This window comes from Petaurus breviceps, unplaced genomic scaffold (genome assembly GCF_028583685.1).
Source record: "Petaurus breviceps papuanus isolate PSGF00001 unplaced genomic scaffold, PetGlider_PUasm1.0 523, whole genome shotgun sequence".
Classification (NCBI taxonomy): Eukaryota; Metazoa; Chordata; class Mammalia; order Diprotodontia; family Petauridae; genus Petaurus; species Petaurus breviceps.
In genome coordinates this window covers 1,753,356-1,776,538 of record NW_027186356.1, presented here as the reverse complement: position 1 = coordinate 1,776,538, position 23,183 = coordinate 1,753,356, and the positions used below count along the sequence as shown (strand labels likewise).

Here is a 23,183-nt window from a genome sequence, read left to right as displayed (position 1 = left end):
CTGGGGCTGAGTGGGGGTCCTGGTGTGCAGTGGAGATATCTTTGCCCGTTCCCTTTAGTTCATTTATTTAGCAAACATTTAAACACCAGCTGGGTCATACTGGGAGATAGATTCCAATCATTTAATCAGCAATCATTCATTAAGCACCTATTATGTACCAAGTGCTGGGATACAAGTACAATGAATGAAAACAGTCTTTACTCTCCAGCCTATAAACATATTATAGCATAAATATAAAGCTAACAAATATTTATATTTTACACACACACACACACACACACACACACACACACATCAAATTCCCTGCCAATGAAGGCTTCACGGGCAAAGTGGTACCTGAGCTGCATCTTAAAGAAAGACTGAGACAGAGGTGAGAAGGGAGGGCATTCCAAGCAGGGAACAGAGAAGGGCAGCTTAGCTGGATTGCAGAGTGGGAAAGGGGTATTTATGTCCAGTAAAGTTGGAAAGATAGACTGGGGTCAGGTTGTGAGGGACTTTATTTTTCTTTAATATTATTATTTTTTCTGGTTATATGTAAAGACAATTTTTAGCATTCATTTTTACAAAATTTGGAGTTCCAAATTTTTTCCCTCCCTCCCCTCTCCTCTTCCTTAAACAGTAAGCAATTTGATATAGGTCATATATGTGTAATCATGTAAAACATATTTCCATATTAGTCAAATGTGAAAAAAGAAACAGACCAAAAGGAAAAAAAACACAAAAAAATAAAGTGAAAATAGTATGCTTTGATGTGCATTCAGACTCCATCAGTTTCTTCTCTGGAGGCAGATAGCATTTTTCATCATGAGTCCTTTGGAATTGTCTTAGCTCATTGTATTGCTGAGAAGAGCTAAGTCGTTCATAGCTGATAATCACACAATGTTGCTGTTACTATGTACAATGTTTTCATGGTTCTCATTTCACTTTGCATCAGTTCATGTAAGTCTTCAGGCTTTTCTGAAATCCTGCTCATCATTCCTTACAGCACAGTAGTATTTCATTACATTCATATACCACCACTTGTTCAGCCATTCCCCAATTGATGGGCATCTGCTCAATTTCCAATTTTTTGCCACTATAAATATTTAATTTTTGTTTAATAAATATGAATATTAAATGCCAACTAGAGAAGCACATTTGGATCTAGAGTCAATAGGGAGCCCATGAAGTTGGTTGAAGAGAAGAGTCACATGGTCAAATTACTTTGGCAGGAATGTGCAGGACAGACTGAAGTGGGAAGAGATTTGAAGCCAGAGACCCATGAAAAGGTTGTTGTAACAATCCAGGCAGGAGGTGATGCTTGAATTAAGGTAGCAGCTCTGTGAGTAGAGAGAAAGCGTTGGATGGGAGAGATGTGAAGGCAGAAATAGCAAGATGCTCCAGTGGTTCCATGGAGATGGAATCATCTCATTCTCGCTTGCAACACTTGTCCATGTCCCCCCATCAATTCACTCCAGGGGCACCAGCCACTGTGGTCAGATTCTTCTTGGAGTTCCCTGGGCATCAAGAGAAGAACAATGGGGGCAGCTAGGTGGCAAAGTGAATAGAGCACCAGTCCTGGAGTCAGGAGGACCTGAGTTCAAATCCAGCCTCAGACACTTAACACTTACTAGCTGTGTGACCTTGGGCAAGTCACTTAACCCCAATTGCCCTGCTGTGCCCTCTCCGAAAAGAAAAAAAAGAACAATGCAACCCACAGGACATCCCTCGTTCTCACCAACACTGCTCCCCTTTCTTGGTCACACACTTCACTGTGGCATCCTTTATCAGACTTCCCCTGCTCTACTGGTTTGCAGCATGTTTCAGCTTGTTCACACCTGCCAGGAGACTCTCCAGCAGTCTGAAGGATCCCCAGTTTCAATTCTTCAGTGACTGGTGTTTCTTGTCTCACACACTTGCAACAATACCGGAAGAGGGTTCATAACAAAACAGCCTCTGTTTCAGGGAGAAGCTTGGGGTTCACTAAAAGAACTTTGCACTTTCCCAAAGGCCATCCAGCCCACTCTACTTCTCTTGGCCACTCTGCCTCATCCGCCCATCTAGAATGCTTTTCCAAAATATAAGCACTGATGAGCCCTTGAGTTAATTTTTTTTTTAAAGGGAACTTTGTTTTTATCAGTTGTAGGAAGCCTCTGTTGAGAAACTTCCCTGTTAATACAAATCAACACTGGCTCTATAGCTCATAATTTTAGAGAGTTGACCTGGGGGGACAAGTGGGAATTAGGGGGGCACAGAGAGATTGTGACTGGTCTAAGGTCATATAGCCTGTATGTGTCATAGACAAGACTTGAATGAAGAAGGGACATTCTCTATTCTCTACTCCAGGTTGCCTTTCATAGTAAAATTATTGGCAACAGGTATTCTTCATACGCTTTGTGTTTCTATGTGAAGAGTTAGGATGAACACTCTGGTGTGATAAAAGATCATAGTTAGGAGGCTTAGAAAAAATAAGATATGATCCTTACCTTATAAAAACCACATCAGGGAGTAAGGAAGCTGGGATACTAACCCAAATAAAACTTCAAGGAACTTTGCGAATAAAATTGCAATTATTCAGTGTCCCAAAAAGTCTAAGTGCATTTCTTTTGGGGGCAATTTGTAATCTAATAGTGCTTTAAAGTTTGCAAATCACTTTTCATATGTTATCTCATTTCATATTCGATTCTCAGGACAACTGTGAGAACTAGGTGCTACTATTATCTTCATTTTATACATGAGGAAAGTGAGGCTTAGAGAGGGTAAGTGACTTACCCAGGGTCACATAGCCACTGAATATATGAGGTAGGATTTTAATTCAGGTCCTCCTGACTCCAATTTCAGTGCTTTAGTAGCTTCTTTCCTCAGTGTGGGGACTCCTTCCACCAACCTATGTAGTTTTCATAAATTCCCACAGTAAAACAAAACAAAACAGAAAACGCCACCTCCTTTCTGTACTTGGCCAGCTTGGTTCCTCAGGTCATATTAGGCTTAGGGCTGGGAGGGGTCTTAGCAATCATCTATCCCAAACTCTTCTTTTTTTGGAGGCTTATAAAGGTTATGACTTGCCCAAGATCACCCAGGAAGCAGCAAGGCTGGGATTTGGACCTGGGTTCTCTGATTTCCCATTCCATTGAAGTTCCATTTCCACTCTACCTTACCTGTGTCAATGGGCCCATCCATTCCCAACATTTTTTTCCCTGGGGAGCACTGGGCAGAGCTGGGAACAGGGAGGCCTGAGCCTTGGAGGCGCCTGGGAAGCTAAGAGAACAGGAGAGGGAGGTCACAGATAGTTGTCACATAAAGGAGAACGTTCTAAGTGCCTAACAAGGATGGGGAACCTGTGGCTTTGAGGCCACATGTGGCCTTCTAGGTCCTCAAGTGCAGCCCTCTGACTGAATCCAAGCTTTATAAAACAAATCCTTTTATTAAGGGGGTTTGTTCTATGAAGTTTGGATTCAGTGAGAGGGCTTCACTTGGGGACCTAGAGGACCACATGTGGCCTCGAGGTCGCAGGTTCCCACCTCTGCAGAGGAGAATGAAGTGTAATGATCCTGTGGTCAGAGCTGGGGGCTCAGGTATGGAAGGCTCCAGCAAACAGAGACAATCCATGGAGCTTGAAGATGCCGCCGGCCAGCCTGGGCTCTTGACAAATTCAGGCCTAGAAAGCATCATGACAGGATCATCAGTCTCCCTCCCCAAATTACAAAAATGCTTTGAGAGACAAGCAGGAAAAAAAAAAAGACCTTCCACTTTGTGGAATCAGGGAATACTTCCTGGAGGAGGTGACTTTTTATTGGCTACTGGAAGATGATGAGCAAGAGATCAATTTACAGAAATGGAATGCCCTTCCTCTGTGATCCCTGGCCCCTTCTCCACCCATCCAGGGATGGCCCTGAACCATGGAGCAAGGACTGGAGCCACCATATGGATCCGTAGCTAGGACACTGGACTCTGAGTCCTGGGTTCAAATCCAGCCTCAAACACTTCCTACTTTTTATGATCTTGGGCAAGTCACTTCACTTTTCTTTGCCTTCATTTCCTCATCAGCAAAAGGAGGGTGGGATGTGAGATTTGTTAGCCTCTAAGGTTCTTTCCATCTTTCCATCTTTTCACGGGCAGCTAGGTTCCCTGGAGTTAGAAGACCTGAGTTCAGATCTGACCTCAGATATTAGCTGTGTGACCCTGGGCAAGTCTCTTAACCATGTTTGCCTCAGTTTTCTTATCTGTAAAATGAGCTGGAGAAGGAAATGGCAAACCACTACAAATGGCATCGTAAGAGGGACAGGACTGAAAAATGACTGAATGACAAGGTCCTTCCCAGTTAAAAATCTATGATTCTGTAATCTTCTTAGGAGGGCTGGGGGCAGAGTTTGGTAGCTGAACCCTGCTGGGACCTTGCTGCCCCCTATACCTGGGCAGGACCAGGGCACATCTTCCATAAAAACAACTGCTCCTGTTCCTCCCAGACATGGCTTTTACCTTTCAAAGGGTTCCCCTCACAAAAGCCCTGGAAATCCAGGACTCATCATACCTATTTTACAGGTGAGGAAACTAAGGTTCAGAGACATGAAATGACTTGCCCACAGTCACACAGCCAGGCTCTGTGTACAGAGGAAAGAGCCACGAAGGACAGAATCACAGGACCTGAGTTTGAATCTCATATCTGCCAGTTAATCACTTTCTGTCACCAACTTTGGGCAAATCCTCTTAACCCTGCTGGGCCTCCAAAGGAGGAGGCTGAATTGGGTTATTTCCAAGGTCTTCCAGCTCTGGATCCACTGTGAGCTTCTGACACTCTGGCTTTCCCCTAGAGTGGTAATGGGGTATTATCGGGCTGTGGTGGGCCTATCAGGAGATCTGTGGGAGGGTTCCAGCTCTGCTGCTTATGTGACTTGGCCAGGTTACTTGTTTTTTTCCTCACCTATAAAATGGTGAGTAAACCACCAAAAGATTTCTACCTCCAAATGGTCCAGATCTGCCTCACAGGGTTATTAGTGAGGACTTTGATTTGTAAATCTGTTCATTGTTTTTCAGTCTAATCTGACTCTTCCTGATCTCATCTGGACTTTTTTTTTTTGGCAAAGATACTGGACTGGGTTTGCCATTTCTGTCTCCAGCTCATTTTACAAATGAGGAAACTGAGGCAAACAGGGTTAAGTGACTTGCCCAGGTCACAAAGCTAGTAAGTATCTGAGGCCAGATTTGAACTCAGGTTAGGTGCTCTAGCCACTGTACTCTGAAGCTGCTACCAATCAAATTGTGATTTGGTGTTATTACTACTGTATAACCTTGGGGAAGTCTTTTAACCTAATCTTTCAGCCTCAGTTTCCTCATCTGTAAAAATAAAGAGATGGGGCTAGGTTAGATCCTGAAAGTCTCCTTCCCTTTGGCAGAACTGCAGAAAGGAAGATTCCAGGCTTCCTTCTCCACCCACCTGGCTCCGGGACTCCCTCCTCCTCCTTGGACTTCAAGTTCCCTTACCCACCACTCCCTAGTGACACAGCCCTCATCCAAAGCTTTTAGCCATTCCCCAGATGCCTGCTGGATTGGCTTTTGCCCAGGGTAAGCTGCCATTCTCCTTCAGGGCTCACCCTGCCCCTCCCATACAAAGATGACTTTGCGATGTTTGCCAGTCTGATGTACTTGAACCCTGGACCAGAATGTTCAGCTAGAAAAAGAAGACCACTCATCTCCTCATTAAAGGGCATTCCTGTTCCTGTACAGGTCAGTCAGGCTGGCTGCCCTCCCAGTTCAGAGACCACTTGTGATTTGGCAAAGAACATTTCCACTTTACATTTCCAGGCAGCTAAATGGTGCAGCAGAGAGTGTGCTGTGCTGGCCTCAGGATAACCTGATTCCAAATTCAGACTCAGACACTTAGATTCTGGGCCAGTCACTCTGTCTGCCTCAGTTTCTGCACCTATAAAATGGGGAGAACAATAGCCCCTACCCTCAATGGTTGTTGTGAAGATATTTGTAGGGCACTTTGTAAAACCTTAAAAAGCTATATAAATGTGGGCATTATTTAACCCACAAAATGTTTATTAAGCACCTACTGTATACAAAGGTGCTATCCTCAGGGGTGGGGACACAAGGGCCAATCAATCATCAACAAATATTTATTGAATATTTACCATGTGTCAGTCACTGCTAGGAGCTTGAAAGAGAATTGAATTTCCTCCAGGAAAGGATCACTGAACCTGGGATCATTGGTATAGGAAATCCAGATGAGACAATTACTCTTGCCAATGAAGGCTGGTACCTTTTTGCAACTTTGTTTCAGAGGCAAGGCTTGAACTTCAAGGCATTCCTGACTTCAGGGATTGTTTTCTATCAGCTAGATGGCTGAGAAAAGTAAAATATTCCCTGCCTTCATGGGGCTTACATTCTGCCTTTTTGGGGGGGGAGGGCAATTGGGGTTAAGTGACTTGCCCAAGGTCACATGGCTAGTTTTTGTGTTAAGTGTGTAAGGTCGGATTTGAACTCAGATCCTCTTGACTCCAGGGCTGGTGCTCTATTCACTGAGCCACCTAGCCACCCCTGGTGGGGCTTACATTCTAATGGAGAAAAACAACCCATTGAAGGGAGTTGTAAATAGAGTCAGGGTAGGGTAAAGAAATAAGTCTGTAGGATCATTAACAGAGCCAGAGGAGGAATGAAGGATAGCTGTTCTGGACCCAGCCTCAAAATGGAGATTGTGAGAACTCACCAATGGGAGAAGGGGGAGAGGAATGGTCTAGGGTGAGAAAGCCCACAGTCATTGGTGTGGGAACTTCCAGGGGGAGAAGGCACTGAGCCACAGTGTCAAGTGTTGGAGAGTCAGACGTAGAGCCAGGTGACCCTGGGGTCAGGAGGACCTGAGTTCAAACCAGCCTCTGACACTTACTATTTGACCCTGGGCAAGTCACTCAATCCCTGATTCTCTCCAAAAAAAATGTAGAGCCAAGACAGGACTGTCCAAAAAATATATTTCTTTGGGTATATCTCTGTCCAAAAAAGTACACGGCTCACTCTGGCCCCTGGCCCCATCACCTCTGACGGAGGTGGGCAGCCTGCTTCATTAAGAGTATCCCAGAACACAGTTGGTCATTGATGGGAGCAGAGCCCTAAGTATTTCCAAGTTGCTTGTTGTTAATAATTAATGATAATAGTAGTAACTAAAATGTACATAGTGCCTCTGATATGCCCAGCAAAAGTCTTTACAATGATTGTCTTGCAATAACCCTGGAAGCTAGGTGCGACTTATCCCCATTTGATAAACCTTGTAGCCTAATAGGGATGGAATTATATGTACAAATGGCTGATAAAAGGCAGAATGTGACTGGAAAAACTCAAACAAAAAGGAAGATGTAAACAAAATGCTAAGATAAAGTTAAGGGAAAAGGGACTGGGAAGAGGCATTTGCATCTTACTTGCTCTGTGCCAGGTGGTTTAGAAATACCTCATTTCATCCTCTCAACAACCCTGAGAGGTAGGTGCCCTTACTGTCCCCGTTTTTTGTTGTTGTTGTTTAGTAGTTTCAATTGTGTCTGACTTTTCATGACGCCATGTGGGGTTTTCTTGGCAAAGACACTGGAGTATTTTCCATTTCCTTCTCCAGCTCATTTTTCAGATGAGGAAACTGAGGCAAATAGGGTAAAGTGACTTGCCCAGGGTCACACAGCTAGTGTCTGAGGTCATATTTGGACTCAGGTCTTCCTGACGACAGGAGCACTTGGTTGGGAGTCAGGGTGGGGGACAGACACCAGGAAAAGCCGCATGGAGGTGTGTAGCAGCAAGCACCCCAAGCATCCTCAGGGTTTGCCGCCACCACAGGTTCTTGGATCTGCTTTGATAAAGGAAAGCAACTCAAAATGGGTTAACAAGCTTACTTTAATCAGTCAGATATATATCGTTTACCTTGTTCAGGGGAAAAAGATCAGCACCCCGAACTTCAAAGCATACAGGCAGAATTATCAAGACAGAAACAGATCAAGTAGACAGATTTCCAAACTGTCCAACCATTACATCCATACCCAGTCAACATCTGGGTTTCCACATCTGGGTTTTTCAAAGCCGGGGGACTCTCAACAACGGCTTCCCAGAATTCAGATCAAATCACAGAACACTTCTCAAAGTGAGTCCCAAAACAAAGCTACACATCAGGGCTTATATAGCCTTCTCCTGGCTCAGAGAATGTAACAACCTTATTGACTCACTGGCCAATCAAGAAGTATCTACTGAAAAACAAGCCTCCCTCCCCAGGCTTCAGGTGCATTTTAGCCTAGGGGCAGGTAAGATCTTCCAAATTTACATTCCCATTACAAGGTGGTGGCATCTGAGGCAGGCCTTGAAGGGAAGGATTTCAATTCAATTTCAGGAGTACAATCCTGGCTGGGGTTATAGTGTAAGGGAAGGCTCAAAGATGAGAGATGACAGGAAGAGAAGATGTGGGAGGAGTGGTCCAGCTTGGGGGACATATGGAAGTTGGGAAAGTGTGAGGTAAAACTGGATAAAGTAGGTGAGCCCAGGCTGTGGAGGGACTCAGTGCCAGGCCTGAGTCTGCATTGTGCCCTATAGGCAAAAGGAAGCTAAGGAAGGCTTTGGAGAGAAGGGAAGGACAGGGCAGACCTGTACTTTGAGTCTTCCAGGCCCCTTTAAAGAGTGGATGGGAGGGGCAGAGAGACTTGACACAGGCAGATCAGTTGAGAGGAAACTGTTCAGGTCAGAGGTGATGAAGGCCCGAGGAGGGTGGTGACCATGGGAGGGGAGAGGCGGAGAATCAAATGGAGAGGCATTTCAGAGGAAGAATCAACTGGACTTGCCAACTGGCTGGAAATGAAAGGATGCCTCAAGTTTTAAGCCCGGATGACTGATGGTAGATGGAAGATGGTGATGCCATCAACAGAGGCAGGAAAATTGGAAGGGGAAAGAATTTTTGGAAAGGATCTGTTTTTGTTGAGATGAAAGAGCCAAAACATTGAAGTTGGGATGCAGGTTTGGAGGTCAGGAGGGAACCTGGGGCTGGTAAAATAGGGCTGGGAACCATCTGTGCAGAGACATGAAGGCTCAGATTCTATAGCTGGATGGGACCTTAGAGGAAATATGGTCTAACCTACCCGTGCCCTTTTGTGGGGGAGTGTGGGCAGCTAGGTGGCTCAGTGGATTGCCAGGAAGACTCCTCTTCATGGGTTCAAATCTGGTCTCAGACACTTGCTAGCTGTATGACCCTGGGCAAGTCACTTAACCCTGTTTGCCTCAGCTTCCTCATCTGTAAAATGGGCTGGAGAAGGAAATGGCAAATCACTCCAGTATCTCTGCCAAGAAAACCCCAAAATGGGGTCACCAAAGAGTCAGATACAACTGAGCGGCAACAATATTCAGCCTATTGACTATCGATCAACTGGTTACAAGGAAGAACTCGAGTCCAGGGGACTGAAGTGATTTATCCAAGGTCTTACAGACAGGCTGGGTATTTGAACGCAGGGCGCTGGACCCAAAAGTCAATGTTTGCTCATTGGTTTGCTGTTGCTTTCCCAGCCACATCACAGTGGCCTCCCAGGGGTGACAGAGGATGCTGGATGAGATCCTCAGAAAGCAGGGTGTAGAAAGGAAATGAAACAGGGCCCTGGGGGGGGGGGACGAACACCCACATTTAAGGGCTGGGAGGAGGAACAGGAGACAGGTAGAAGGAGAACCAGGACCAGGAAATGGGATGTAGCCTCAGAGAAGTGAGAGTATCCAGAAAGAGAGGACAGAGAGGGGAAATAGGACAATGAGTGACCTGTCACCTGCTGCTGATGAGAGGTTAAGGGGTGGGGGGGTGAGGCCATTGGGAGAAACTGAGGTCACTGGGGAGAGGAACTTGAAGAATGAGGAAGTTGTGTCCAGGGAGGAAGGATAATTCTTTCTGGAAGTTTAGTTGTAAAGGAAAAGAGAGAGAAAATAATGGCTCTGGAGCTCAAAGGAAAATGATTTTAGGATGGTGAAACTTGGGCAAATTCGTATGGCCAGGGAGAAACAAGAATGAGAACAGTGGAAACCAGAACTGGGAGGGACTCTAGGACATAGGATGCAAGACAGCAAGGGACCTTAAGAACATAAAACTGAATATCAAAACTAGAACAGATCTTAGGACATAGAATGTTAGAAATAGGAGGGACCTAGAACACAGGATGTCAGAGCAGGTAAGAGCTTTGTCTAGATAGAGTGCTGAACATTTAGTCCAGAAGTTCTGAGTTCAAATCCTGTCTGAATATACTGGTCTCCTGACCCTGGGTAAGTCACTTAACTTGTTTTGCTGAGTTTCCTCATCTGTAAGATGGGGATAATGATAACACCTACCCTCCAGGGCTGTTGTGAGAATTAAATGAGATAATTAATATATATAATAATAATAAATAAATATATAAATAATATAAATAATAAAATATATAATAAAATAAATAATAAAAAATATAAATAATAATAAATGAGTAAAGCGCTTAGCATAGTGCCTGGCACATAGTATGGCTATATAAATGTTAGCCGTCATCATCATCATCCTCGCTGTCAACCTCAGTTTCCTCGTCTGTAAAATGGAGACAATAATAACATCTGCTTCCCGGGGTTGTTGATAGGATCAAATGAGATCATAATTATAAAGCGATTTGCAAACCTTAAAACCATCTATAAATATAGACTGTAACTATAGGATTCGAGGGCCGGGAGGAACTTTAGCATGACGTCTGAGCTAGGAGGGGGCTTAGCATCTAGAATGCCAGGGCAGGATGGAAACTAATAATTTTTGCGCCTGAGGCGAGCTACAGGAGGGAGCAAGGATTTACCGAGGGTCCTGCCTAGAGGAAAGATACTTAGACCGGGAGGTTTCTGAATGCTGAAATACTCCCCGCTGTTGGGAAAGAAGAAGGGAGGGATAGGAACGGGACCGGGAACGGAGGGAGGAGTCAGACCTCCGAAGCCGTCCCTGCCTCGCGAGGGGCCATTTGGGCAGCAAGGGAGGAAGCGTGCCCGGGATGGGGAAGGTGGCACGCGCTACATTTCCCATCAGAGGCGAAGTTCCAGTGGTCTCCCCCGGGTTAGAGTTCGTGTGAGATCTGGGAGCTGGGAAGGAAGAACCTGAGGCTGCCTCGTGAATTCCCCTCATTTTACAGATGAGAAAACTGAGGCCCAGAAAGAGAAAGGCCCTGGTCTTAAATCGCACAGGGTCTACGGCTTGGGCAGGGAGTGGGTACTGGAATGCCAGTTTCCAGCCTCCACGCACCGGGCTTGTCCCAGCTGCACCCACAGCCGGGGGGCAGAAGTGGGGACCCGGGCGGGCACGGCCTTGGGGGTTGGATCAGCCGGCTCTCCCGGAGACTGACGCGGGTCAGTTCCGGAGCTGGGAGTTTGCAAGGCTATACAAAACGCATGAGACTAGTGCAGGGAAATGGGCGCCACCCTGGGCGGTCCGGGAAAGGAGGATGCAGCCCTAGCTCTGCAAAACTCTCCCGGGGAAATTGCGCAGCTCCAGTCCGGCATCCGCCCAGCCCCGGAGGCGCCCGTGACGAGGCAGGAGGCCGTGGGAGGCGCGCTGCGGGAGCGCGTTATCCCTTTAAGGCGCACCTGCGGCCGCACCAAGCTGCCCTTGAACAGCCTCCTGGCCGCTCCCTCCCCCTTCCCTCCCCGGAGCTCTGAGCGGTGCCGCTGATTGGCGGGTCTGGCGGCCAATGACGTCGTGAGGAGGGCGGTGCCAAGGAGATGTTGGGGGACCCGGGTCTGCACACCGGGTGCTGCGCGCACAAGTCCTTCGCCCCGCAGCGGGCCTGGAGAGGGCGGGGTCCGTACGGGGGGCGCCCTTAAAGGAGCCCCGCCACTCTGCCACTCAGGGGGCGCAGGTAATCTGGGCTGCTAGGGGGAGCCCTCCCACCCACCCGGGGAAGGGGCTTGGGGGCGGAGCCGGGAGCGGTCCAGCGCTACTTAAAGGGCCCCGCCCTGCAGACACCGAGCTGGGAAAAGTGGAGCTTCAGGGCTATACTTTTGGGGGGCTTTGGGGAACTGGCGGCTGGGTGGTGGGGAGCGAAGGCGAGAGAACAGAACTAGCTTAGAGCAAAGGACACAATACGGGGCGTAAGAATGGAGAGCGGGGAACCCTAGAACTTAAAATGTCAGCGTCTTGGAGGGACCAGAGAACCCAGCAAGTCAGAGCTGGGGGGCCCTTAGAACAGAGAAGTTAGAACCCAGAAAGAGATGGGAGGGCGCAGAATGTCAGAACTGGGAGGGCTCTTAGAACGCAGAATGTCAGAACTGGGGGGGGGGGGCTTTGAACCCAGCAACTCAGAGCTGGGCGACCCTTAGAACAGAGAAGTTTGAAGTTCTGTTTAGAACCCAGAAAGAGATGGAAGGGCCATTAGAACGAAGGATGTCAGTAGAAGGTTCAGAACTGGGAGGGACCTTAAAACGTTGGACAAGCTATAGTTCAGTTACCCTGTTTTGGGATGGATGTATAGATCTGGGACCCATCTGCAGAGAGATGATAAATTAAGCCCGTGGGAGTGGACAAGATCACCAAAAGATAAAGAGTTCAGAGAAGAAGAGAACCCAGGGCAGGGCCTTGAAGAACACTCACAGTCAGTGAGACCCAGGTGATAATCCAGCAAAGGAGGTTGAGAAGAAGCAGACAGATAGGAGGACCTGGAGAGAGCAACATCATGGAAACCCAGAGAGGAGGGAGTCCAGGAGGTGACCCTCAGTGTCAAATGTTCTAGAAAGGTCAAGAAAGGGAGGAAATGGGAAGAGGCCATTCAATTTGGCAGTTAAGAGAGAAGTGGTAACTTTGGAGGGAGCAAGTTCAGGTTAGTGATGAGGTGAAAAACAAGACAGACTGCAGGGGGTTGGGGAGGGATTGAGAAGAAAGTAAGCCAGCAGAACCTGAGTTCAAACTTGGCCTTGTACTTTTACTAGCTGTATGACCCTGGGCAAGTCACTTAACCCCACTTTCTAGAAAGAGAGAAGGAGGAAGAGGAGGAGGAGAAGAAAGAAGCTGATGAGAGTAGTCACTTTTTGCAAGAATTTTGGCTGAGAGAGGAGAGATAGAGGACGATCTATGGTGATGGTGAGAGGGAGTAAGTTTTTGAAGGATGGGGAAGACTTGGGCATGTTTGTAGACTGTCAGGAAGGAAAAAGGGGTAGGGACTGAAAATTAGACACAGAGAGGGTATGATAGGCACCGGGGCCTAGTTTGGATTAGGATGTGGGATCAAGGGCATGTGGGTGGGCCTTGATAAGAGGCCACCTCTTAATCAGAAATTGGAGGGGAGGAGACAGAGGGGGATGATATCAGGGAGATGTGAAATGGAGAAGAAGAGAGAGTTCTAGGCTAATGGCCATAATTTTTTCAGTGAAGAATGAGGCAAAGTCCTGTTCTGAGATATTGAGAGGAGGGGTCCTGTGGGAGATTTGAGGAGAAAAGAGAAGGTTTGTAATGTCCTCTGTAGTGAATGGGCTAGAGAATAAAGAAGCATGAAAGGGTCATCTGGAGGCTCAGTTGAAAACAGATTACAAATTTCTAGTGGTACCATTCCACACAGTTGTGAAATTTGTTCCATGATAATAGCCAGTCAGCCCCTTACAAGTATTATCTCACAGCACCCCTGGGAGGGAGGGAGGTGCTATTATTAACCCCGTTTTACAGAGCAGGAAAATGAGGCAGACAGAAGTGACTTGAAGTTAAGTGACTTGCCTATGGTCACACAGCTAGTGTCTGGGATCAGATTTGAGCTTGGGTCTTCTTCACTTTAGCCCCATCCCTCTAACCATTGGACCACCAAGATGCCATTAGCATGTGAGCTGGAGGTGAGGAAGGTGATGGTGGGAATAGGCCAGGTTTGACAAGATGTGTCTGTTGAAAGGACAGCCGGGGGAAAACAGATTCAAGAGTATTAAACAGTGATGTAGAGTAGAATTGGTTCATCAAGAAATTGAGTTTGGGGAAGGGGGGAGGGTAGAGAGTCTAGAGATATCACAAGTGATAGCTAGAAAAAGCTCTGCAGGAAGGAGGGAATTTTAAAGACAAAGAGGTTTGGGAGGGGTGAGGCACAGGGAAAGATGGAGTGAGAGTGTGTTCAGGTGAAGGATGGGGGCCTGTGAGTAACTGGCTTCCCTTGGACTTCAATTGAATTCAGCCAACACTAATAAATCCTGCAGTCTGCCTAGCACTGTGTTTGAAGGAACACAAGACCTTTGGGATGTTCATGGTCTGGGGGGGCATGGATATGGGGACATAGACATGGTGTCCCCAAAGTCTTAGTTTTAAGCTATTAAAGCTGCACCCAGCTTTTAGGGACACTAAGACCTTTCCCGTACCTTTATATTGGGGCAGGATGAGGTGACAGACCCAGGGCTGAGAGGCTGCAGAGGAAGGAGCAATTCCTTCTGTTTGGGAGGCGACATAGGACCTGGACCTTGATGAGTGAGTAGGCTCATAGATTTAGAGTTGCAAAGCACCTTAGAAGCTGCTGATTATAGAATTACAGATTTAGAGTTGGGAAGACCCTTAGAGGTCATTGAATCCAAGCCCCTTATTTTCTGGTTGAGGAACTGTTGTTCAGTCCTGTCCAACTCTTCCTGACCCCATTTGGGGTTTTCTTGGCAGAAATACTGGAATGGTTTGCCATTTCCTTCTCCAGATCATTTTACAGAAGAGGAAACTGAGGCAAACAGGGTGAAGTGACTTGCCCAGGGTCACACACCTAGTAAGTGTCTGAGGCTAGATTTGAACTTAGGAAGATGAGTCTTCCTGACTTTAAGCACTCTATCTACTGTGCTATTTAGCTGCGCCTATGAGGAACTGAAACACAGCAAATTTAAATGACATGTTCAAGGTCACCTATCTAGTAGATGTCTCAAACAGGATTTTAATTCAGGACTCCCTGACTCTTATCTGCTGCATCCTGCTACCTCTGTAGCAGATTTCATAGGCAATAGAAAAACCTTCCTTAAAAAGTGGAAGGGGTGGGGGGGGGTGGCGAGGTGGCACAGTGAATAGAGCACCAGCCCTGGAATCAGGAGGACCTGAGTTCAAATGTGGCCTCAGACACTAAACACTTACTAGCTGTGTGACCTTGGGCAAGTCACTTAACCCCAATTACTCTACCTTCCCCCCTCCAAAAAGGGGGAGTAGTGAAATGGGTCCTACCCACTAGGCATCATCAAGTTGATACCCCCTTGCCAGAGGTGTTGCTTAGTAGATCTTTGCTCTAATCATCTGGCTGCCGAGCTGCCAATTCTGAGAAGATACTATGTGCCAGACACTGCTAAGTGCTATGAAACTATAGAGTGAGCTGGCATCTCCTTCTCATGCTAGCCCCACCAGCACCAGTTCCTGTCTTCTGTCCTTTGCAGGACTGTCTTCAGGGCCCCAAGACATGGGTTCCCTACCTTTTTCGGCTCTCTGTCCCCTGTCCTCACCCCTTTTCCTCTCCACCCCACCCCAAGCACAGATACAGCAGTGCCCTGAGCATAGCAGGGTGTGTCCACCATTCAGCCCTGTTCAAATATCTCCTCCCCAAGTTTCCCTGTCAGCAATGGAGGACTGGGTCAAATGCCCTCTGTCTCCCACAGGGACAACCTTCTCCCCAGAAACATGCTTATGTTCAGTCTTCCCCATTGTGACTTCAGGGTGGCATGGGCCAGGCCCAGCTTAAAGCCACCTGAGTTGGGCAAACTCTGGGCCTGTAGAAGAAAGGAAGTCATAGAGCAGAGAGGGATTACTAGGACCCAGCTAGTGTGTGAGGCCAGATTTGAACTCATGAAGATGAGCCAGGTGCTCTGTCCACCATGCCACCTAGCTGTCCTTAGTTAACCCTGTAAGACTGTAAATTGAAGCAGGTGCTGAGGGGATAGGAAGACAAAAATGAAAAGTGATGCTTGTTAAGGGAGGTAGGTGGGTAGCAGGGTGAGGAATTGAATGAATGAATGAAAAAGCATTTATTAGGCACCTAATATATGCTGATACAAATACAAAAGCAAAGGTAGTCCATTACCACAAAGAGCTTACAGTCTAATGGGGGAGACAACAGACATAGGGGAATGGAGGCATTTTGATGAGTGGGACCATAGAGGAGCAAATTGACACATCCTATCGAGGAATGATAGCAGAGTTGATTTCACTATGATTCTTGGTTCCAGAAGAGAGATGCGGAGGGAGGTGGGGATGGGGAGGAAAGGGTACAACAAGGATTGTCTAGGTTGTGATGGAAGTTGAAGGAGAGTGAAATAAAGCATAGCTTTCCTGAAATAGTGATCTCAGAAAGTCAGTCACCAATCAGGATGTTGGAGGTGAGGAGGAGAGAGGGGGCCTCTGGGTAGAATCTGTAAATAATATTGGTAAAGCTACAACAGTGAAAATAATCCAAGGAAAATACCCTGAAGATATCACTTCAACTGTTGGACTTTCCAAAATTGACTTTAGACAGGGAAAGTTTAAAGTTACAATTTTTTTTAAACTTAGGATGTAGAGAAAGAATTGGGTATGATGAGTTCTATCATATTTTTTGTGGATCCAGTGTAATGGGAATTTTTTATTTTTATTTCCTTTTATTTTATTATTGGGAACCCAGGACCATTCCTTCTGCAACTTTTAGTTAATTGAAAGCCTGTCCTCTGTTAATATTAACCTTACCTGACTCATGGAATAATAATGTTAAAAGAAGGTCAGGACTATTTCTCTTAGTTGAGAGGTTGTTGAGATGGCCGAAACCTATTCCATGGGATGTGAAAACTGACTTGGGGTCTTAAACATTTCTTAGATAAAAAGCCAGAGGAAGATTCTTAGCTTTCTTCAACATATGAATCCCTTCTCCCTCTTTTAGCCTATTTGTGAACCCTCCAAATGTAGTTTAAACTATAACCTTACTTGGTTTATGTATAGAGTCTGTTTAATTAGGTTTGTATCCTTAAAGGATGTATAAGATTATGACTGTTTGTTCAACTTTTAGAACATTGAAGGAAGCATAGGATTATGAATCTGTCTTTTCTTTAACTTTTTTGACCTAAGAGAAATATACAGGATAGCAGTATGTAAAAGAATTATTTCTTTGGCACTCTGATGTAATTGTATCTATAGGAGGCCTTGTTAGAATACTCATTGGGGTTCAGATTTACATTATTTGTCTCAGATCTGAACTTATGCTTAAGTATAATATGACCTAGGTTTTTCTAAACTCTATAATTTCTGTGTTGTGGTAGATTTATTCTGGCAGCACTTATCTCTCACAAGAACTCAAGGAAGAGATATTTTGCCCATAGGTCCAGTAATGGTGAGAGAAAGAGTGAAAGATGCTAAAGAAGACAGTGACTGTAATTCTAAGCCATCCCAGGATATCAGAAAAGCCCACATTCCTGTTGGCAAATAAACAAGAATTCTAACCGAAGCAAATATAATCAGAAGCCTTATCTCTAGAAGAACTTGTCATCCAGCTTACAGGCCTCTCTGTTGTATGAAACCTTATTCAACATTCTTGGGCTATGGGGAAAAAAAATTGTCAACTCCATAAAAAAAGGTTTTTTCAGAGATCAGTGAGAAAGAGAATGACCTCACATGCCCCTAAATATTTATAGCAGAGTTTTTTGTAGTTGCAAAGAACTGGAAACAAAGTAGTTGTTTATCGATTGGGGAATGGATAAATGAGTTGTAGGAGATGAATGTGAGGGAATATTAGTGCTCTGTAACAAGTGATGAATATAGAGAAGTGTAAGAAGACTTATAAAAACTGATTCAGGGGGAAGTAAGTGGAACCAGGGAAACAAAATACACAATGATTTAAGTAATGTAAATGGAACATCGGAGGAAGTTAGGTGATGCAGTGGATAGAGCACCGTGCCTGCAGTAAGGAAGACCTGAATTCAAATCCATTCTTAGGTGCTGACTAGCAGTATGCCCCTGGGCAAATCACTTAACCACTGCCTGTCTCAGTTTCCTCAGCTGTTAAAAAGATAATAATAGCACCTTCTTCTCATAGTTAGTGGGAGGATCAAAAGCAAAAATATTTGTAAATTGCTTGGCACGTAGTAGATGCATCCCTTTCCTTTCTGGATGTGTGATCCTGGACAAGCTGCTAAACCTGTTCTAGCCTCAGTTTCTTCATCTATAAAATGAGAAAGGTTAGACTCAATGCCTTCCAAGAACCCTTCAGCTTTAAGTCTGTGATCCTATGCACTTAACAAAAAAATGATTGAAACTGAATTCAATGAAATTTTAATTACTTATCAGCCTCAAAGCATAAATGTAGAGAAACTGCACCCTTCTTCAGAGGTGGGGAACTGTAGGGGTGGAATACTGCATATGTGAGACTTTTTTGGTTAATTTTGCTGAGTTCCATTCCTCTTATTCTTTGTTAAAATTGGGTGGTTTTCTGGGAAGAGAGGGAATGGAGCACATTTGGAACTGTGGGTGATAAAAGATCAATATTATTATTTTTTTAATAGAAAGAGGCTTTTGTTGGCTGATGTACATTGCTGTAAAAGACATCTAGGAATCCAAAAAAAGCTCAAGGCATAAGCAACAAGTTTATGAAGAACAAAAAAAAAAAACAAGAAAGGTCTGAGTAAATAAGAAAACTCTTAGAAGAAAGGGAATAAAAGGGGAGAGAGAGCATGTTGAATTTGAATAAAATAGTCAGATCTTTCTGAAATCAATTCAGAGTCAGTTGTTATCACTCTCTTTCAGCCTGCAAATGAAGTAAGTCTGGAAAATGCAAAAAAAAAAAAAAGTGAAAAAGAAAAAAGGAGGTAGGGGATGGAGAATTGAGACCACATTCCTCTGAAACCTAGCCTAGAACAGGAATAAATGGAGTCCCGGAGTTATCAGGCACAGTAGCCAAAAAAAGTCAATTAGGCTGGATTAAAAGGTGGAATTACCCCAGAAGATGGAGAAGGAAAATCAAACTGAATGGCAATCCCCAGAATGTCATGGCTCAGATTACCATGAAAAGAAAACAAAAATACTTGAGTTAAAAAAGTAGACACCAGGGGGGGCCAGGTGGCACAGTGAGTAAGAGCTCCTGCCCTGGAGTCGGGAGACCTGGGATGGTTCCGGCCTCAGATACTTAACACCCACACAAAATAACTGGCCGTGTAACTTTGAGCAAGTTACTTAACCCCAATTGCTTTAAAAAAAAAAAAAGTAGACACCAGGTTTGTGGTTATTGTTCAGTCATTTCAGTCATGTCTGACTCTTCATGACCCCTTTGGGGTTTTCTAGACTGGTTTGCCATTTCCTTCTCCAGCTCATTTTACAGACAAGGAAACTGAGACAAACAGGGTTAAAATGACTTGCCCAAGGTCAGTCAGCTAGGAAGTGTCATAGTGTCAGACTGTGGATATTTATTATACAGAGACCAACCCAGCAGGAAGCATGAGGAGGCTCTTTAACCACTGAGAGATGAATTTTTAACCACGATAACTTGTATTCTGTGTCAGCTGTGGGTTCACCCCAATCCAAGAAACCACTAATGGAGGAGGTGGAGTTGGTGTTGGAGTCTTAAGATCAGAGTTCTCTATTAACTGGTTCTACCTGATGTTTGGGAAGGTAGGTGGTGCCATAGTGCACAGAGTCCTGGACTTAGAATCAGGAAAACCCATCTTCCTGAATTCAAATACAGCCTGAGATACTTAATAGCTGTGTGACCCTGGGCTAGTCACTGAACCGTGTTTGCCTCAGTTTCTTCATCTGTAAAATGAGTTGGAGAAAGAACACCAGTATCTTTGCCAAGAAAAACCCAAATGGGGTCGTGAAGAGTCAGACACAAATGAAACCATTGAACAACAAACACATTATTGTTAGATGCCAATCCATTTGGTACATATACACATATATGAATTATTGATGTTATTTCATTATCTATACCTTTCACACATTACTTCTCTCTTTTATCTATTTTTATTGTTGCCTTGGCTGAGACCTCTGCTTTTTGAAATTCATCTGAAGTATATTAAGTTTTGTTCCAGCCCCTCACGGGAACCTGTGAATCTTTGTTTCAATTGTCCTTCTTGTAAAAAAAGTATTATTGAATTCTGCTTTCTAATGCATTTTGCTACCTTCCTCTGTTTAATGGGTGAATCCATTCCATTTACATCCACTGTAATGGTAACTATTTGTATATTTCCCTCTATAATATTCTCATATAATTTTCCTCCTCTTTGCCCTCATCTTCATAAATAAGGTGGTAAAAGAAAAGAAAATGGGATCGACACTGGAAATTTATAATTGAAGTGATATGAACTCACTTTTCTGCCCTTAACTCTTTTAACCTGATTTAACAGATTTCAGTCATTGGTTCTTGTGCTTTCTTGCTTTTTTTATGTCTTCTTTATTATTCATCATCCAAAGTAAAAGTTTGTTTTGCTTGGGACAGCTCTTGTTTGACGCTACTCTCCCTTTTAAGCCCCTCTTCTCTTTCCTTGGCCCCACCTGTTTATTTCTAAGTTGTTTTTTTTTTTTTAAACAATCGGGGTTAAGTAACTTGCTCAAGGTTACATGGCCAGTTATTTCTGGGTGTGGTGCTGAGTATCTGAGCCCAGATTTGATCCCCAGGTCATCCCGACACTGCAGCTGGTGCTCTCACTCCCTGAGCCACCTGGCCGCCCCTAAGCAATTGGGGTTAAGTAACTTGCTCAAGGTTACACGGCCAGGTGTTTCTGAGTGGGTGCTATTTCTAAGTTTAATAAATTTCTATACCTAACTTGTTGTATGTGTTTATTCTACTCTCCTTTTCCTGGTTCAGATAAGAGTGAGGTTTGGGAGAGCCTCTTTTGCCTCTACCTTCTGAGTCGATTAAATTGATTCTGTATCATTTTTATTGATTCTATTTACAATTAGTTAATTTTGTCTTTTAATTGCCTGAGTCATGATTCTTTGTCTTTAAATTTAGTGCAGAAATTCAGCTGGCCTGTAATGGGTTAAATTTAGAAATCCAATTCTCTTGTTAATCACTGTTCTGTTCTTTCCTCAAAGAAATCTGTTATCCTTGGGTGACACCGGGGAGTCTGTATTTTTACATCACCAAGCTATCCTTCAAGGATGTCTAGTTTGCTATTAAAGAAGTCTGGCCCAATATCTTTTGACTTTGCAGGTGGGCTCAAACAATTAACTTTACTAAGTCACGGGAGGGAAAGAGGGGGCTCTTGCTAGCTCCTCATTTCCAATTTTCAACCAGTCATATTATCCCCTATACCTCAGCTACGTAACTAATGTTACATGCTACATGACATATGTTATATAATATACCTGTGTTACAAAGTACATAACATGTGTTACCTACCATGTTGTTCTTGACCCTGTGATGTTATTTACCCTACTCTGTTCTTTTTTTTAACCCTATAAAAATGAGTTAGGTCTTCATTTTGGGGTCTTTGAACTCAAACTGAGGTAGAGCTGTTGACCTATTCTTATTGGCAGACTTATGCCAATGTGCCTCAGACTATCTTGGTTGAATTTTACTCTCAACACTTTCTACATATTTGTATACTATCTTCATATTCCCCACTTATGTAAAAATAATTTCCTCCTTCTTCCTTATTTCTTCTTTGGTGTATCCCTTTTCCTGCTTCCTCTCTTAAAACCTATAATATGGAGCAAACCACCCCTAGGCTCTAACTTTGTTATATTTTATTCCCTCTGTGTCCCTAAAGATAGTGGGATTCTGAAAGTATACTTGCCTCTTCTTCTCCTTCTACACTAAAAGCCTCTTCTAAATGTGTTTATCTTTCTAGGTTTCTCTTTTCTCCTGGGTTTTTATTTCAAAGATTCTACCTAGTTTGGATTTTTTTCATCAATAATACTTCGAAGTTGAATAGAGCATCAGTCCTGGAGTCAGGAGGAACTGAGTTCAATTCCCGCCTCAGACATTTAACACTTACTAGCAGTGTGACCTTGCGCAATTCACTTAACCCCAATTGCCCTGCCTTTCCCCCTCCAAAAGGCAAAAAAAAAATACTTTTTTACCCTGTAGGATTACACTAAGTTTTGTAGGGTAAATTTGTCTTGGTCTTTTGCCTTTTGGAATATAATATTCTGATATTTTCTCTCCTTTATCATTGTTATATATCCTGTGTTATCTTCACTATGGTTTCTTTCTACTTGAACTCTTCCTTTCTAGCTACATACAGTACTTTTTCTTTGACTTGGAAGCTCTAGGTTTTGGCTATGATATTTCTGGATATTTTCATCTTGAGGTTACTTTCAGAATGTGATCAGTGGATTGTTTCTACTTTCACTTTGTTCTCTGGTTGTAATAGATCTAGACAATTTTCTTTAATGATTTCTTGAAATATGTCTTGGTTTTTTATTTGATTGTGGTTTTTGGGAAATCTAATCAGTCTAAAATGACCTCTCTTTGACCTGATTTCCAGGTCAGTTGCTGTTGATAGTGGACACTTCACTTTTTCTTATGTAGAGTTTCCTTTTTTAAAATTCGTCCTAATACTTTTGTTGTCTTTTGGAATCCTTGAGTTTTAGTTGCTCGATTCTGGTTTTTAGTGACTCCATTACTTGGGTAAGTTTTTCTGCCTTCTCTCTCTCTCTTTTTTTTTTTTGCTTTTTGGAGGGCAGTTGGGGTTAAGTGACTTGCCCAAGGTCACACGGCTAGTAAGTGTGTGTCAAGTGTTTTAGGCCGAATTTGAACTCAGGTCCTCCTGACTCCAGGGCTGGCACTCTATTCACTACGCCACCTAGATGCCCCTCTGTCTTCTTTTTTAAGTTATTTTTTCCTCTTCCTTTTTCCCCCCTCTGGGAGTGATAATTTTGCTTATAATTTAATTTTTTATCTCTTGCTGCATTTCTTCCAGGCATTCTTGATGTTCTTCTGGCTAAGCTATTATTTTCTCAGAGACTCTCTTTTCTTTTGGGTTTCCCTCATGGGTTTCTCTTAGCCCATAGTATTTCTTTGACATATTTAGCATTTTTTTTTCTATTTGCTCATTTCTATAGCTGGGATGGATGGTGTGGGTAGACCTTGTTTGGTCCTCTTCCCTCAGTAGTCTGGATGCTGCTGCTGCTGCTAAAGTTTTGGATCAGTCAGCTAGGACTTGGTCCTGCTCTCTACCAGCATCCCTGGCTTCTGGCTCTTTCTCCTGGTAACCCAACTCAATGCAGGTTTTAGCCTTGGCCCTTCAATAAAGACCGTTACATAAACCCCAACCTGGAGTGCCCTGGTGTGGCCTGACAAGTCCCAATCAGATGTCATAGA

General features: G+C 44.2%; 1 protein-coding gene across 1 annotated transcript in view; it reads left to right on the top strand.

Annotated features, from left to right (window-relative positions):
• Nucleotides 1-11,518: 11,518 nt before the first annotated feature.
• Nucleotides 11,519-23,183, top strand: part of ABCA7 (ATP binding cassette subfamily A member 7) — a 54,984-nt gene continuing 43,319 nt past the window's right edge. Inside the window, exon 1 of the mRNA XM_069101958.1 lies at nucleotides 11,519-11,834. The gene's annotated coding sequence lies outside the window, so the exon portion shown is untranslated. The remainder of the gene's footprint in view (nucleotides 11,835-23,183) is intronic.